Here is a 15,148-nt window from a genome sequence, read left to right as displayed (position 1 = left end):
TTTCATTCCAATCGGATAAGAATTGCGCACTCTAGAGGCTCAAGAAGTCAAGACCCAAGATCGGTTTATATGGCAGCTATATCAGGTTATAAACCGATTTGAACCATACTTGACACAGTTGTTGGATATCATAACAAAACACGTCGTGCAAAATTTCATTCCAATCGGATAAGAATTGCGCACTCTAGAGGCTCAAGAAGTCAAGACCCAAGATCGGTTTATATGGCAGCTATATCAGGTTATAAACCGATTTGAACCATACTTGACACAGTTGTTGGATATCACAACAAAACACGTCGTGCAAAATTTCATCCCAATCGGATAAGAATTGCGCACTCTAGAGGCTCAAGAAGTCAAGACCCAAGATCGGTTTATATGACAGCTATATAAGGTTATGAACCGATTTGAACCATACCCGGCACAGTTGTTGGATATCATAACGAAACACGTCGTGCAAAATTTCATTCCAATCGGATAAGAATTGCGCACTCTAGAGGCTCAAGAAGTCAAGACCCAAGATCGGTTTATATGGCAGCTATATCAAAACATGGACCGATATGGCCCATTTACAATACCAACCGACCTACACTAATAAGAAGTATTTGTGCAAAATTTCAAGCGGCTAGCTTTACTCCTTCGGAAGTTAGCGTGCTTTCGACAGACAGACGGACGGACGGACAGACAGACGGACGGACATGGCTAGATCGACATAAAATTTCACGACGATCAAGAATATATATACTTTATGGGGTCTCAGACGAATATTTCGAGTAGTTACAATCAGAATGACGAAATTAGTATACCCCCATCTTATGGTGGAGGGTATAAAAATCATTATTATAACCTTGGTATTGATAAAAATGCCATTAAGAAACTGCGGGCAAACTTATCTCATAACCATGAATGCTGCCCGTTACAAGGTTAAGGTCAATGATAAGGGACCTCCATTTTATTGGCGGGTCCGAATGGCTTGCCGCAGAGCGACACCACTTAGTAGCACTAGGAGGGAAATACTGTGGCGTTACTAATATAACAAATATTTTTAACTTTTTCTATCTATTTAATTTTAAAGAAGTAAAAATTTTTAAAATCATTTTGCTGGTCCGAGATTCGAACTTGGGACCTTTGTATTGTAAGTCTTCTAATGTACGCTCTGTGTCACAAAAGTACTAAAATTACCCCCATGTGTTAGAATATTGTGTCTATAAATAGAATATGTCAAAGATAAACCTTCCATCTTTGATGAAATAGAATTAAAGTTTGATTTTGTGTTACTAGCTAATAATGAAAGGAGAAAGTATAGTAGTGTGGATGAATGCGTAGAGCGTCTGCTTTGAAAACGGAAGGTTCTTGATTCAACTCTCGGCTGTGATGAAGGTAAAGTTTTAATTTCATTTATAATTTGTTTTATTCATATAAAATTTGAAACTGAGCATTGAGAACGTGGTGGTGGGGAAAGGCGCGCCAACATGTTTGAGTTTTAGTAGTTATATTTTAGCAACGTTCAACTAAGATAATTTCTCATTATTTTTTGACAAATTGTATGCTTAGGCATAAGTACTTATTTTCGAACTATTGGTATGCTTGTGCGGAAGGACTTTCCTCCTAGGACATTGCCATGTAAAAGTAATTAGAAACGATGCCTAAAAATAAGTAGTGATTAGTTTTTGAATGAGCTTTCCTTTCTGGTTATTTGGTAATGAGAGTTTTTGCTGGGTAGAAAGTTAGCGTGCTTTTGGACAGACGGACGGACATGGCTAGATCGACTTAAAATGTCATGGCGATCAAGAATATATATACATTATGGGGTCTAAGACGCATATTTCGAGGTGTTACAAATGGAATGACGAAATCAGTATACCCCCCATCCTATGGTGGAGGGTATAAAAATCACATATTACCTATTTTCAGTTTATAGAGCTGCTTAATTTTTTGTGAACAAGTCTGTAAGCACAACTCCTTCCATTTGTTTGAATTTTATCATCTTATGCCTACTTTTCCCCCTTTTTCGAAGGGAAAAGGGAGCAGGGAACAACTCCCAGGGAATTATTATTCAGAAAAGGGGAAAAGGAGTTGGGTTTGAGTTGAGTTGAGGTTGAGTTTTTTCTCAAATTGAATTATTGTTCGGAATAGGGCTGTTAGATTACCTCCACACATTTTTATCATTTGAATCACTAAAAAAATGTTCACGCAAAAAAGATGGCCGTATGAATTGGCAAGATTTCGTGTCAGCTATACTGCAAAACTCGCATTTATATGATTACCCGATTAGGACTAACGGCCTTATTCACAAAACTGTATGAAACCCTAAAATAGGTTTATTTGACAGGTTTTTATTATGGAACTGTAAATAAACCTATTTCAAATTTACATTAAGTTCTGTGAATAAGGCCGTAAAAATACAATACTGTGAAGATTTGCCAACTTATCTTTACGTATAATGGACTCTTGGGACTTTTAATGGCGCAAATGAAATCGGATTCGATTTAGACGGACTATGTCTGGTTATATATACTGTTTGGCCAGTAACTCAGCTTGTGAGAAACTTAATTTTATGAAATTTATAATCTAAACGACTTCGCAGAGAATTCTTATCGTCTTATCCTAATTACATATATATATATGGTCTTGATTTTCATGGACGTTTTCTATTTCAGGTAGAGCAAATATCATACATGATTGCGTTTGATTATCTTCCTCTGATGAAGCAAATAAATCTACAGGAACCTACAAAAGGGACAATTATTAAGTCAACAATGCAATCTGTAAATGGTCCGAATGGTGTTGCCGCAATGCAAGTGGCTTGGGCATTGGCTTTTATGGAATTATTTTGCATTGTCACATTTTAATTGTGTTTCGATAACAAAAACGCTCAGAAATGCTTATCTGTTGGAAATTGACCACAACTCATTGCTAATTTTATTAATGTCTTTTTACTAAATTAAAATTTACATATTTTTTAAATGTTTGTTAAATTTACTAAATGCTTGTTATATTTACTAAATGTTTTTGTTTAAATCACAAAAATATTATTCATTGATGAAATAAAGATACATTGTACCTAAAGGGAGATTTTTTAAGAGCTATGGGAAAGTTTTTCAAGAAAAAACATACACACTCAAAACTCAGAAAAATGCAGGAAATTTTTATTTGAATCGATAGTACGGTCCACATAATTTAATTTTTCATGATTATTTAATGCAAATGTTGACCTTTACGGCGCCTCAAATGGTCCATCGGCTTAGTCGAATTTTGGTATGCTCTTTCCAACATTTCGGCCGATATCTCATATCTCGAATAAATGCTTCAATGGTATCTTCCAATGCGTCAATTGAAGTGGGCTTGTTTGTAACTTTATCTACCACGGCACCGCGTAACCGAAACGAATGGCACCAGTTTTGAGACAAAGCGAAGAAGAAGATTACACTATACAAGACACTGTGCCGTACACCGTGCGTGAAAGACTAAAACCTAAAGTCAACGAGATAATTGGGCCCTATCAATGCGGCTTAAGACCTGGTAAATCCAGCCTAGACCAGATATTCACACTGCGCCAAATCCTGGAAAAGACCCTAGAAGGACAAATCAACACCTACTATCTCTTTGTTGACTACAAAGCCGCCTTTGATACTCCTTTACGTTCAAAGGTATTTCAAGCTATGTCTGAGTTTGGTATTCCTGCAAAATTAATAAGACTCTGCAGGTTGACACTTGCTGATACGCGTTCCTCAGTAAGAATAGGAAAGAATCTCTCCGAACCATTTAATACCAAACCAGGTTTCAGACAAGAAGACAGCCTATCGTGTGATCTATTTAATATCCTGTTGGAGAAGATTATACGAGAAGCAGAAGTGAATAGATATGGCACACTTATCACAAGAGAGCACATGCTACTCCCCTATGCCGACGATATCGATATCATAGGTCGGTCACCGGAAGTAGTAACTGCAGCCTTTGAAAGAATCGAAAGAGAGTCAGTGAAAATGCGTCTGGCAGTAAATGGAGATAAGACGAAATGGATGGTTTCCACTCCCAAAAAGCCTTGTACAACCGAGCAGATAAAGAACATGGAGAAAGTTGGGAACCACACTTTGAGATAGTCAGTAACTTTATCTACCTCGGCACCGTTGTAACCGAAACGAATGACACCAGTTTTGAGATAAAGCGAAGAATAATACTGGCAAACAGATGCTACTTTGGACTAAGTAAGCAGTTTAGAAACAAGGCCACCTCTCGACAGACGAAGATTACACTATACAAGACATTGATACTACCCGTGCTGTTATATGGTTCTGAAGCATGGGTACTTGTGAAAGCAGATGAGGCAGTGCTTGGAGTATTTGAGAGAAAGATTATTTGTAAAATATATGGACCAGTTTGCGTTAATGGAGAATATAGGCGACGTATGAACCACGAGCTGTATGAGCTGTACAATGACGATAGCATAGTTAGACGCATCGAGGCGCTTTCCTATTTTCGGCAAGTGGAACAAATTTTTTGTCATAGCCAATTAAAGTAAGTAGGTATAAACCGATCTCCCGATTCTTATCCGATATGACTGAAGTTTTGCTCAATGATTTCGCTTTGGTCTCCTACATCCAAACCAAGTAGGCCTGAATCTGATATATGTAGCTTTAATAGCATGCCAAATTTTATTCGTTATCCCTTGTTTGCCTATATAGAGAGATACCGGGCAAAGAACTTGACAAATGCGATCCATGGTGGAGGGTATATAAGATTCGGCCAGACCGAGCTTTGCTCGCTTTTACTTGTTTTTATAGACTTTGTGTTAACAGAGTCAAACTTAAATTGATTGAAAGGCGACAATTAATAGTATGACTCAATTTTGATTGTTACACTAATCTCATTTAGTCGCTTTATGGTGCAATTTAACAGAATTGGTTCATTTATGTAAAACTTTTTGATCTAATATGAGATTACACCATACTACACCAAGAAGTGATTAATGTTATTAACTAATGCAATAGCCACTGTGTCATTTTAAAACCGACCTTTTACTCTCATTGCAGTAACAACTAACAACGATTGGGGTTTACCTTCTGTAATAAAGAGAGAATTGTGTAAAATGTTTATTTTAAAATATCACAAAATACTCCATCAAATAGTGATTCATAGTAAGTAGCTGTGCATTTGTAACATTCGAATATATCGAATGTTTCGATTATCGATAGTTTGCCAGCTCTAATCTGTAAACGCATTGCAGTGCCAAATAATAGGAAAAAATGCTATCGTGACCATTGCGGAGATGGATGAAGTAAATTAAGTCACTTTTGCAATCTCCTTTACAATAAGAGGGTTGCTATTTACATTTCAAGAACTGGCATTTGTTTGCATTTGTAATTTCAAAGATCCACACACAGACCGCCGGGCCGCAAACATCCATCTCTGACATAGCAATCTTATAAATATATGATCTCCTTGATTTGGCGTTTCTTCAGGTTCTCGAAAGACTTACGTGGGTGGGTGTACTCAGCCAAACCTATTGGTTATTCTTGAGGAAATGTAAAGTTTTGTTTATTTTTCATTCAAATAGAACTAATTAATTAAAAATTAAAACTATTCACTTCGAAACTTTGTCTTAGTTATGCTTTCTTCATTATTTTCAATATTCATAAGGGATTTTCTTTATTTGTTTCTAGGTTTGCATGTGATTCTGTTGTTAAAATTTGCAGTTAATGGTAAATGTGTAAACATAACTAACCTGATGATTGATTGACGACGGCGATGACGACTATCTTATTTATTGTCCAAATTATTAGTTTATTAAATGAACATTATTCTGGTTTTTTTTCTGCCCGTTAAGCCGAAGATTATATTTTTTATGATTTTTCGTCTGTTTCTCCTTCGTGATGAGCTCAATGATCGTAGATATTTTGCAATGATTAACTTGAACGTATGCCTAAGATTTAATAAGCGATTATTATTGGTTATAAATATTAGGGAAATTTCCATTTACTCAAGTTAGACTAACAAGTACGGGTAGCTGACACGAAGTGTTACCAATTCAAACGTTCATATTTTTATGTGTGGAAATGTTTTTTTTTTATCGATTCAAATGACAAAAATGTGTGAAAGTAATCTGAATTTCAAATCCATTTACTTTTGTTCGATATACCAACCATTGCCTACCATTGTTCCGAGTCAGTCAAAACAAGTAAAAGCGTGCTAAGTTCGGCCGGGTCGGATCTTATTTACCCTCCACCATGGATAGCATTTGTCAAGTTCTTTGAATGACATTTTTAAACAGAAAAACATCAGTCATAGAAAACCACATCTAAAATTTTAGGGAAATTGAGTAATAATTACGCCCTCCAGAGGCTCAGAAATCAAACTGGGAGCGTTATGAACTGATTTAGACTATACTTGGCACAGTTGTTGGGAGTCAAATCAGAATTGTGCCCTGTAGAAGTCAAGATCCAAGGTCGGTTTATATAGTAGCTATTTCAGATTATCAATCGATTTAGACTATACCTAACACAGTTGGCGGAAGTAATACCAAAACACAACGTGCAAGATTTCAGCCAAATTGGATAAGAATTGCGCCCTCAGGAATCTCAAGAAGTCAAGACCCAAGATCGGTTATATGGCAGCTATATTAAAACTTGGACCGTTTTGACCCATTTAAAATCCCAAACGACCTACACAAATAAGAAGTATTTGTGCAACATTTCAAGCACCTAGCTTTACGACTTCGAAAGCAAGCGTGCTTTCGACGGACGGACATGGCTAGATCGACTTAAAATGTCATGACGATCAAGAATATATATGCATTACGGGGTCGAAGATCGATACTTCGAGGTGTTACATCCTATGGTGAAGGGTATAACAACGGATTGCAAGCTGAAGGAATGTAATCTGTTTTGGCCCATTCCCATACAATGGCTTTCTTCAACGCATCCATACTGGCATATTTTTATACCCACCACCATAGGATAGAGCACCATAGATATTCATTTAGTCATTCCGTTTGCAACACATCGAAATATTTATTTCCGACCCTCTATATATATATATACATATATATATATATATATATATATATATATATATATATATATATATATATATATATATATATATATATATATATATATATATATATATATATATATATATATATATATATATATATGGTATACTCCACTCAGCCGAGTGGAGTATACCATTGCCACCTATATATATATATATATATATATATATATATATATATATATATAGGTGGCAATGGTATACTCCACTCGGCTGACCCAATTACTTAAAGAAATCACTCCCTGCCCCGATAGTATACCAGCGCAATGGCAAACTATTGCCCACTCCATGGAAAGAGCTGCAACATATGTACTTGGGTATCAAAAGCCTCTCCCAAGGAACCCATGGTACGACCAGGAGTGCCAAAAAGCTACTCAAGCCAAGAATGAGGCAAACAGGTCAACATTACAGTCACTAGCAACGCGCCAGGTGAGATATCGAGAGACAAAGAGGAGTAACGTTTATTCCGCAGAAAGAAGAGGGAAATGAAAAGACGTGAGCGTGAGCGTAGTGACATGTACAGGAGTCAGAATGAAGTCCGAAAATTTTACCAATGAATTAAACATCAAACCGATGGCCTTGGTACAGACAGACACAAAGAAGGAAATCTGGTAACAATGCAAATAGCGTGTTGAGGATATGGAAACAACACTTTTAACAGCTGCTGGTATCCGATGATGGTGACCATTAGGATACCACAAAACAAATCCCTAATGATGACAAAACAAATCCCTTATGAACGAGGTCCACGTAGCAATTACCCAAGTGAAGAACAATAAGGCAGCCGATAGGTCGGCGGTTGAATTGTTTAAGACCGGAGGTGACACGCTGATAAGGACTTACCACCAGTTCGTCTAGGAAATTTGGCTAGAAGAACGCCTGCCCCATGATTGGAACCTCAGCATACTATGTCCCGTACACAAGAAAGGGGACCAAACGGTATGCGCTAACTATAGAGGAAAGAATCTCATCCCCATCGCATACAAGATACTATCAGTGTGTCTTCAGACCTGGTAAATCCACCATAGGCCAGAAATTTACACTGCGCCAAATCCTTGAAAAGGCTCGAGAAGGACAAATCAACACATACCATCTTTTCGTTGAACACAAAGCCCCGTTCGACAGCCTTATAAGTTCAAAGGTATTTCAAACCATGTCTGATTTTGGCGTCGTATGAACCACGACGGTTGCGTTGCCTAGGTCATGTTGTCAGAATGGATGAAGTAATTCCAGCAAAGGAGTCTTTTGAAGGCGGCCATAAAACGAAACGCAAATGATGAAGGTGAATGTATTCACCATTTGCGAGTCCAAGTGTAGAGCGACATTTCGAAACAGGCTGTCAGATATTGGAGAAGAAGCGCAGAAGATTGAGGCGCTTGGACATCCATTCTCCTTTCGGCTAGAGCAATAAATTTTCTGTAACTATAGACCGATTCGGGTCATACTCGGCATGGATGTTGGAAGCCAGAGCTGAAGTCCTTGGGCGCTATTGCATCCGAATCTAATGAAAATTGGGGCTCAACAAGCCAAATTCGTGGATCGGTATACATGGGGTTATATCTAAACCCAAACCGGTATTACCCATTTGCAATCGCAAATGACCTTCATTGATAAGACTGTGCAATATTTCAGGTGGATATCGGTATTCGTTCGACCGCTATCGAGATTTCCACAGACGGACGGACAGACATAGCTAGATCGACTTAGATTGTCAAGACGATCAAGAATATATATAATTTATGGGGTCGCTGATCATTATTTCGAAATGTTACAAATGGAAAGACTACATTAGTATATCCTCCATCCTCCATAAAAAAAGATAGGACAGCAGTCACCCAAAGTTATAGTCCGTACATTTTATCACAGCCACAGTAGTGGTACTAGGTACAGTTGATGTTTCAATCATAAATTCCATATAAGTATGCAAGTATGCAATAAGCATGCTAGCACCTAGAATCCCAAACTTGTAAAAAAATCTTCTTCATAGCGTGGACGATCCAATGTTCATGTTCCGCAATTCGTCCACACTGTTGCTTTTTAATTCGCCAAATATTAATATGATGGACTTTTCTCTATTTGCCTAGGTAGAACGAAAAAGTAAGCAAGGTACTAAGGAACTAAAAAAAGTAAAAAACGTGTGAAGTTCAGACGTGCCGATCTTTGGACACTCACCACCATGGATATATTAATCATCCTATTTTATTATAACTCCACTACCATATCCACAGTTGCATCTAAAAAGGGGCTGGTCTGGATCATATTTGTTTCAGGTCCCGAGAACTCTTTTACAAGTCACAGTCTATATTGTCTGATCTGGATCATATTTGGGTCGGATGTCGCGAGGCTTAAAAAACTCACAAATACAAATTTCAACGAAATCGGGAAATAAATAAAACTTTTGTGCTTTATAAAACCAATCACCCCAATGTGGGACTCAAATGAAAGGTATTTAAGGTAAGAAAACTTATCTGATATCCAATTGTCGGACCAAGTGTTTGGGATACCACCCCAACACCAAAAACCGCCCTAAATTCGACATATTTACCCGTCATGGCATTATGGGACTCAAATGAAAGTTATTTGCGAGTAGAATACGAATCTGATATCCAAATGTGGGACTAAGTTCCTGGGGCCCTTCTCCAAAACACCCCCAAATAGGACTTATTTACGTGATCCTGGCAATATGGGGCTCAAATAAAAGGTACTTGAGAGAAGAATACGAATCTGATATCAAATGTGGGACCAAGTGTTTGTGGGGCAGCCTCTCCCCAAAATACGCCCCAAGAGGACAAATTTACTACCATAGCAATATGGGTCTCAAATGCAAGGTCTTTGGGAGTATAGCACGAATCTTCTCAAACTAACCTAATGCATGAATCTGATGCAAATATTCGGGACGTATTTGCTGACCATTGCAATATGGGGCTCAAATAAGATGTATTTTATAGTATAACACGAATCTGAGATATATTTTCAGGGTCAAGTCAATGGGTGGCCGCCCCAATCCCAAAACACCCTCCAAAACGGACATGTTTGCCGACTATGGAAATATGGGGCTCAAATGAAAAGACCATGAAGGCGATTTCAACATTCGGGACCAACTGTCTAAGGGACGTCCCACCCCCATAACAACCCCCAAATAGGACGCATTTGCTCACCATAACAATTTGGATCTTAAAGAGAGTGGAGCTTGGTATTGATAGTTTTTAGGGCCCATACGCCAAACCGGACATATTTGCTGACATTTGCAATAGAGGGTTTAAATGAAAGGTATTTGAGATTAGAAAACGAATATGGTATCCAATTTTTAGGCCAATGGCAATATGGGGTTCAAATAAATGACTTATTTTTAGGACTAAGAGTACAAATTTACTGACCATGGCCATATGAGTCTCAAATATAAGAAAACGAATTTGGTAACCAATTTTTCGGCCAAGTGTTTGGAGACGCCTCATCCCATAAACTTCCCTTAATCCTATGACAATATGAGGTTTAAATAAATGGTATTTGAGAGTAGAGCACGATGCTTATATATTTGTTTTCAGAACTAAGTGCCAGGGAGAGCACCTCACCCCCGAAAACATCTCCAAATCGGACATCATGAGAATATCGGGCTCAAATAAAGTATTTTAAGAGTGGAGTACATCTAATATCCAAACTAAAACACTTTGAGCGAATTTTCGACAATTGAGTGAATTTTCGACAATTCAAAGTGTTACGAAAATAGTAAATGTATATCGCTTGACTAACGAATCCCATATGATCTTTATTGGTCTATGAATTCGCTCAAAGTGTTTTAGTTTGGATATTAGATGTACTCCACTCTTAAAATACTTTATTTGAGCCCGATATTCTTATGATGTCCGATTTGGAGGTGTTTTCGGGGGTGAGGTGCTCTCCCTGGCACTTAGTTCTGAAAACAAATATATAAACATCGTGCTCTACTCTCAAATACCATTTATTTAAACCTCATATTGTCATAGGATTAAGGGAAGTTTATGGGATGAGGCGTCTCCAAACACTTGGCCGAAAAATTGGTTATCAAATTCGTTTTCTTATATTTGAGACTCATATGGCCATGGTCAGTAAATTTGTACTCTTAGTCCTGAAAATAAGTCATTTATTTGAACCCCATATTGCCATTGGCCTAAAAATTGGATACCATATTCGTTTTCTAATCTCAAATACCTTTCATTTAAACCCTCTATTGCAAATGTCAGCAAATATGTCCGGTTTGGCGTATGGGCCCTAAAAACTATCAATACCAAGCTCCACTCTCTTTAAGATCCAAATTGTTATGGTGAGCAAATGCGTCCTATTTGGGGGTTGTTATAGGGGTGGGACGTCCCTTAGACAGTTGGTCCCGAATGTTGAAATCACCTTCATGGTCTACTCCCAAATACTTTCCATTTGAGCCCCATATTTCCATAGTCGGCAAACATGTCCGTTTTGGAGGGTGTTTTGGGGTTGGGGCGGCCACCCATTGACTTGGCCCTGAAAAGATATCTCAGATTCGTGTTATACTATAAAATACATCTTATTTGAGCCCCATATTGCAATGGTCAGCAAATACGTCCCGAATATTTGCATCAGATTCATGCATTAGGTTAGGTTGAAAAGATTCGTGCTATACTCCCAAAGACCTTGCATTTGAGACCCATATTGCTATGGTAGTAAATTTGTCCTCTTGGGGCGTATTTTGGGGAGAGGCTGCCCCACAAACACTTGGTCCCACATTTGATATCAGATTCGTATTCTTCTCTCAAGTACCTTTTATTTGAGCCCCATATTGCCAGGATCACGTAAATAAGTCCTATTTGGGGGTGTTTTGGAGAAGGGCCCCAGGAACTTAGTCCCACATTTGGATATCAGATTCGTATTCTACTCGCAAATAACTTTCATTTGAGTCCCATAATGCCATGACGGGTAAATATGTCGAATTTAGGGCGGTTTTTGGTGTTGGGGTGGTATCCCAAACACTTGGTCCGACAATTGGATATCAGATAAGTTTTCTTACCTTAAATACCTTTCATTTGAGTCCCACATTGGGGTGATTGGTTTTATAAAGCACAAAAGTTTTATTTATTTCCCGATTTCGTTGAAATTTGTATTTGTGAGTTTTTTAAGCCTCGCGACATCCGACCCAAATATGATCCAGATCAGACAATATAGACTGTGACTTGTAAAAGAGTTCTCGGGACCTGAAACAAATATGATCCAGACCAGCCCCTTTTTAGATGCAACTGTGGATATGGTAGTGGAGTTATAATAAAATAGGATGATTAATATATCCATGGTGGTGAGTGTCCAAAGATCGGCACGACTGAACTTCACACGTTTTTTACTTTTTTTAGTTCCTTAGTACCTTGCTTACTTTTTCGTTCTACCTAGGCAAATAGAGAAAAGTCCATCATATTAATATTTGGCGAATTAAAAAGCAACAGTGTGGACGAATTGCGGAACATGAACATTGGATCGTCCACGCTATGAAGAAGATTTTTTTACAAGTTTGGGATTCTAGGTGCTAGCATGCTTATTGCATACTTGCATACTTATATGGAATTTATGATTGAAACATCAACTGTACCTAGTACCACTACTGTGGCTGTGATAAAATGTACGGACTATAACTTTGGGTGACTGCTGTCCTATCTTTTTTTATGGAGGATGGAGGATATACTAATGTAGTCTTTCCATTTGTAACATTTCGAAATAATGATCAGCGACCCCATAAATTATATATATTCTTGATCGTCTTGACAATCTAAGTCGATCTAGCTATGTCTGTCCGTCCGTCTGTGGAAATCTCGATAGCGGTCGAACGAATACCGATATCCACCTGAAATATTGCACAGTCTTATCAATGAAGGTCATTTGCGATTGCAAATGGGTAATACCGGTTTGGGTTTAGATATAACCCCATGTATACCGATCCACGAATTTGGCTTGTTGAGCCCCAATTTTCATTAGATTCGGATGCAATAGCGCCCAAGGACTTCAGCTCTGGCTTCCAACATCCATGCCGAGTATGACCCGAATCGGTCTATAGTTACAGAAAATTTATTGCTCTAGCCGAAAGGAGAATGGATGTCCAAGCGCCTCAATCTTCTGCGCTTCTTCTCCAATATCTGACAGCCTGTTTCGAAATGTCGCTCTACACTTGGACTCGCAAATGGTGAATACATTCACCTTCATCATTTGCGTTTCGTTTTATGGCCGCCTTCAAAAGACTCCTTTGCTGGAATTACTTCATCCATTCTGACAACATGACCTAGGCAACGCAACCGTCGTGGTTCATACGACGCCAAAATCAGACATGGTTTGAAATACCTTTGAACTTATAAGGCTGTCGAACGGGGCTTTGTGTTCAACGAAAAGATGGTATGTGTTGATTTGTCCTTCTCGAGCCTTTTCAAGGATTTGGCGCAGTGTAAATTTCTGGCCTATGGTGGATTTACCAGGTCTGAAGACACACTGATAGTATCTTGTATGCGATGGGGATGAGATTCTTTCCTCTATAGTTAGCGCATACCGTTTGGTCCCCTTTCTTGTGTACGGGACATAGTATGCTGAGGTTCCAATCATGGGGCAGGCGTTCTTCTAGCCAAATTTCCTAGACGAACTGGTGGTAAGTCCTTATCAGCGTGTCACCTCCGGTCTTAAACAATTCAACCGCCGACCTATCGGCTGCCTTATTGTTCTTCACTTGGGTAATTGCTACGTGGACCTCGTTCATAAGGGATTTGTTTTGTCATCATTAGGGATTTGTTTTGTGGTATCCTAATGGTCACCATCATCGGATACCAGCAGCTGTTAAAAGTGTTGTTTCCATATCCTCAACACGCTATTTGCATTGTTACCAGATTTCCTTCTTTGTGTCTGTCTGTACCAAGGCCATCGGTTTGATGTTTAATTCATTGGTAAAATTTTCGGACTTCATTCTGACTCCTGTACATCTCACTACGCTCACGCTCACGTCTTTTCATTTCCCTCTTCTTTCTGCGGAATAAACGTTACTCCTCTTTGTCTCTCGATATCTCACCTGGCGCGTTGCTAGTGACTGTAATGTTGACCTGTTTGCCTCATTCTTGGCTTGAGTAGCTTTTTGGCACTCCTGGTCGTACCATGGGTTCCTTGGGGGGGGCTTTTGATACCCAAGTACATATGTTGCAGCTCTTTCCATGGAGTGGGTAATAGTTTGCCATTGCGCTGGTATACTATCGGGGCAGGGAGTGATTTCTTTAAGTAATTGGGTCAGCCGAGTGGAGTATACCATTGCCACCTGTTGTGTTCGCTGCTTTTCGATGTCTAGCTTTCGTACAGTGATAGATCGTACTTTTCTCGCCACACTAAGACGAGTGCGAACCTTTGCTGCAACAAGGTAATGATCCGAATCGATGTTCGCCCCTCGGATCGATCGTACATCTAATACACTGGTTGAATGCCTTTCATCTGTGACAATATGATCTATTTGGTTTCTCGTGTTTTGATTGGGTGATAACCATTTGGCCGTATGAATCCTTCGATGTTGGAATCTGATGCTGCTAACTACCATATTCTTTGCCGCGGTGAAGTCTATTAGCCTAAATTCATTATCGGAAGTTTCTTCGTGTAGGCTTTACTTTTCTTTCCTATCTTCACATTAAAACCTCTCAGATCATTTTAATATCAGGCGCAGGACAGCGGACATATTCTCTTTCTAGATGCTGGTAGAAAATATCCTTGGTCTGTTCGTCCTTGTCTTCCGTCGGGGCATGGACGCAAATAAGGCTGATGTTGAAGGATTTGGCCTTTATGCGGATTGTGGCTAGGCTCTCATCCACCGGAGTAAACCTGGAGGCAAGGTGTTTCATTCTCCGTCTAAACACAAATCCACTGCCAAATTCCCTCGTTACCTCGTTTCATGGCAGCTAAAGGGTGATTTTTTTAGCCATTATCTTTTTGGCCACACTGACACACACACGCACTCACTTACGTTTAATGTTTTTTTTTTCACTGTCAAACATCTTTAGTTTGAAAATTATTGAATTTTATTATCAAAATGCGTGTTTTGGTAAGAAAGTTAATCGCGGGCTTCTTCCATTTTATGGTCGGTTTA

The 15,148-nt window shown here is 38.7% G+C and overlaps 1 long non-coding RNA gene across 1 annotated transcript; it reads left to right on the top strand.

Moving 5' to 3' along the window:
* Nucleotides 1–2,354: 2,354 nt before the first annotated feature.
* On the top strand, nt 2,355–3,066 carry LOC106093101 (uncharacterized). Its single transcript, XR_001222297.2, has 2 exons — nt 2,355–2,537; nt 2,658–3,066. It is a non-coding gene; the product is annotated as an uncharacterized LOC106093101 (long non-coding RNA).
* Nucleotides 3,067–15,148: the final 12,082 nt, after the last annotated feature.

The sequence above is a fragment of the Stomoxys calcitrans genome, chromosome 1 (genome assembly GCF_963082655.1).
Source record: "Stomoxys calcitrans chromosome 1, idStoCalc2.1, whole genome shotgun sequence".
In the NCBI taxonomy this organism is placed as follows: Eukaryota; Metazoa; Arthropoda; class Insecta; order Diptera; family Muscidae; genus Stomoxys; species Stomoxys calcitrans.
Note: the sequence above shows the minus strand (reverse complement) of the source record. Positions and strands in the feature narration are given on the sequence as shown.